General features: G+C 41.5%; 1 pseudogene; it reads right to left on the reverse strand.

Moving 5' to 3' along the window:
- Positions 1–3,087: 3,087 nt before the first annotated feature.
- On the reverse strand, positions 3,088–3,688 carry LOC126500229 (zinc finger protein Pegasus-like; annotated as a pseudogene).
- Positions 3,689–4,060: the final 372 nt, after the last annotated feature.

Raw genomic sequence — 4,060 nt, forward strand, 5'->3', positions numbered from 1 at the left:
TCGGCAATTTGAAACAAAACTCTAAACATTTGCTCTCTCTCTCTCTCTCTCTCTCTCTCTCTCTCTCTCTCTCTCTCTCTCGTGCATGTGTGTGTTGTATGAGAGTGTGTGTTTGTCTCTGTCTCTCTCTGTCTCTCTCTCTCGTGTGAGTGAGTGTGTGTGTGTGTGCACATGCGCATGTGTGTATGTGTGTGTGTGCAGTGCTCAGGGAGGCCAGAAGGGAGTTTGGATCCCATGGAGCTGGAATTACAGGTGACTCTGAGCTTCCTAACATGGGTGCTGAGAACCAAACTCCAGTTCTCTGCAAGAATAACAAATACTCTTAACCACCGAGCCATCTTTCAAGCCTCTTCATCAATTTTTATTTTTTGACATAAATCTTTTATTAACATTTTTATGTAACATACACTTACTAAAAAATTAAAGTCTAGCTTTTAGAAACAAAAAATTGATGTCATTTGAAAGTATTATTTTTATTTACATATTAAAAAGGCAAAGTATCAATCACAATAGAATGGATCTACATGCTAGATAAAATTACTTAGCATTAAACTGCTTTCTTGATCCCTAGATGGTATCATATATCTTACAAAATGTAAGCTCTATGCATTGCATACAAAATAAGTCCATATACCTAAGTATCAACAAAAACAAGTACTAGAAAACATATAACCCATAACTAACTAACTAAATATGTGTGTGTATTAATTGCTTTTTGTTTTTGGATTTATTCCCTTTGCCACGCAATTTTGCAGATGAATGGCAAACACAGTCTAGAATGAAACAGCCATAAAAACAGCCAATGAAAAAATTCAAAGTAAAAGTCTAGCCTTTAAGACATTAGTAAAATCTGAAGTAAATTTATTAATCTCTTCACAGTTTCTTTAAAAAGGTATTATTGGAGATAAATTACCAGCTTTAAAAACTTGAACTATGTTCAAAGAATAAAAATAAATTTAGCTTTAGAACACTGCCTATTAAAGGAAATAGTTCATTAAAAGTTCATATTAAAATTTTGAGAGCTTATTTCTATAAAACACTTGGTTAAAAATAAAACAAGAAACAATTTTAGTGTGTAAGGAAAGAATCTAACAGTTTTCCTAGTATGGAATTTAACTTAGAGGATTTAAGCAAATCCTAAATCTTTTTAAATATACAACTCCAAATTTTCCATGTATTTAGAAGTGTTTATAGCTTTACACATCTTTGGCACAATCTCTTAGTGTGGGTTTCTATTGCTGTAAAGAGACACCATGACCATAGCAACTCTTTTTTTTTAATTTATTTATTTCTTTATTAATTAATTAAAGATTTCTGTCTCTTCCNCCTCCCATTTCCCTCCCCCTTCCCCAATCAAGTCCCCCTCCCTCGTCAGCCCAAAGAGCAATCAGGGTTCCCTGCACTGTGGGAAGTCCAAGGACCACCCTCCTCCATCCAGGTCTAGTAAGGTGAGCATCCAAACTGCCTAGGCTCCCACAAAACCAATAGGTACAGTAGGATCAAAAACCCATTGCCATTGTTCTTGAGTTCTCAGTAGTCCTCATTGTCCGCTATGTTCAGTGAGACCGGTTTTAACCCAGGCTTTTTCAGACCCAGGCCAGCTGGCCTTGGTGAGTTCCCGATAGGACATCCCCATTGTCTCAGTGTGTGGGTGCCCCCCTCACGGTCCTGAGTTCCTTGTTCGTGCTCTCTCTCCTGGTGCTCCTGATTTGGACCTTGAGATTTCAGTGCGGTGCTCCAATGTGGGTCTCTGTCTCTGTCTCCTTTCATCACCATAGTATTGCCATAGCAACTCTTATAAAGAAAAATAGGGGGCTGACTTACAGCTCAGAGGTTTAGTCCATCATCATCATCGTGGGAAGCAAGGCAACATGCAGGCAGGCATGATGCTAGAGAGGTATCTGGGAGTTCTTACATCTGCAGGCAGCAGAAAGCAACTGTGTGTCACTCTGAGGGTAGCTTGAGCAAAGGAGACCTCAAAGCCCACACCCTCAGTGACACACCTCCTCCAACAAGGCCATACCTACTCAGCAAAGCTACACCTCCTGTTAGTGCCATTCCCCTACCTGAGTCATTTTCTTTCAGAACTCCATATGTACCAACTGTGCTCTTTAAGTTATTGAAAAAATAGGATTATTTTTATGGTTTGTAATTATGAAAAGTATTTTCCATATTTAAAGTGAAATGTACCTTCAAAACATCCATCTTTATTTGTGAAGAAAAACAAAAAACAGTTGTCGCTGTTTGGCCCAGAATGTACAGATAAGCCTCCTTAAGGAGGGCTTTTTCTTGTTGGCTTGCAAGACTAGCAGAGAACTCCTGGGCTCTAGCAATGCTCCTGTCTCAGTTTCCCAAGCAGCTAGAAGTGTATGATTTTTAAATTGGCAGAAACATTATTAAGGACAATCAAAATTGAAATGACTTGGAAGAGGTCAGATTGCCCTGGCCCCGCATCTCCACCAGTTAGGAGCCACATTTGCCTGTAAACAAATGGCCTAGGAAGGGTTGGGCAATTTGGAAGCCATATTTTCCTGAAAAAAAAAAAAAACAGCTTTTGCTTGATAAAATGTTTTACAAAATCTGAAGGGCTTTGCTTTCCTGCTGAGAAACAGTTTGGTTCCCTAAGAGGAATTGCCCTGTGTGACGTCACAGAGGACCAAAGATTACATTGTAAAGGCCCCCTGGCTGGCACCAGCTGTGATGTACAGAGGACCAAAGATTACATTGTAAAGGCCCCCTGGACTGCACCAGCTGTGATGTCACAGAGGACCAGCGGTTACATTGTAAAGACCCCCTGGACTGCACCAGGTGCTATTTCACAGAGGACCAGAGGTTACATTGTAAAGACCCCCTGGCCTGCACCAGGTGTGAAATGTCTGCCACCTTTAGAGTTTAAAACCCCTACTCTGCCTTGTCTCAGCACTGAGTCTTTCCCAGGCCTAAGTCAGCTCTTGGCCAGCCTGCTGGAGCACTCAATATACTCCTAATTGGCTTCCCAAACCTTGTGGGCTATTTCAAAATCAAAACCCAAACTACAATCCCTCCAAAAGCCAGACCAATTGAGAAGAGTGTTGACTGTGTTCAGTATTAGTTACGTGTCCCCGTTGCAAAATAACAGGCAAAATTATATTGTTTTACCATCTGTGTCCACATATATTACACCAAAGAGGATTTTCCTACCCATGGCATCCCATGTGAATGGTGTCAAGGATGTCGTCTGCAGAGCACATGTCACAGTGGTGGCAGCAATACAGAAGCTTGGGGTTCTAAGCACCCTGCTGAGGCTGGAATATTTGGCTGCCTGTTTCCTATGCTGGGGGTACCGGTGTGGTACCAGATCAGGCCTGTTGCTGCTCCATGGTTCCTCTGACTAGGCAATAGCTGAGGTTCTGGACTTTTAGGGGAGGAGCTCTGAGGAATACTTTCTGACACAGCAGAAACTACTAATTGGGCAAAGGGCTGCGAAATCATGAAAGACTTTTTCATCAGGATGGGAAATGACATCAGGGGGCAGAGTTTTGCTTCTTGGTAGCAAGCTGGACTACTGTCCTACTAAAGAACTGATTCACAGGCTTGTCAACCATGAGTCCTTTCCCTGGGCAGATCACCAGATGGTGTGATTTTCCCCACAGGAGTCAGTCTGAAAATTTGGGATTTCATGGATAAAAATCCTGCATCCAAGCGACATCAGCCAGGTCCTGCCCAACTTATTTGTCCATGTTTGGAGGAAAGTGGGAGGATTAAGAAAGAAAGAGATAGACAAGAGACAGCTAATAGAGTCAGGAAGGCATCTAGTAAATACTCAGATTCACCCCATGTTTATTTCTCATGGGCTTTACACCTCAATCCAAAGAGGAGAGGGAAGGCAAGAGACTTCTTTACCAAGATACAGAGAACAAAATAATCACTTTCTCAATACCCAAAGCATCAAGTGACCACACCTTAGGTCAAAACATGCCACATCTTGGGTCAAACCTCCCATTATAGAACCTTGAAGGAGCAAGAATAGATCTGAACTCTCTGATCTTTAGTCAAGGTGGAACAAATCCACCTCTGTGGG

The sequence above is a fragment of the Alexandromys fortis genome, unplaced genomic scaffold, assembly GCF_014885135.2.
Source record: "Alexandromys fortis isolate MF-2015 unplaced genomic scaffold, M_Fortis_MF-2015_v1.1 scaffold_9, whole genome shotgun sequence".
Lineage (NCBI taxonomy): Eukaryota > Metazoa > Chordata > Mammalia > Rodentia > Cricetidae > Alexandromys > Alexandromys fortis.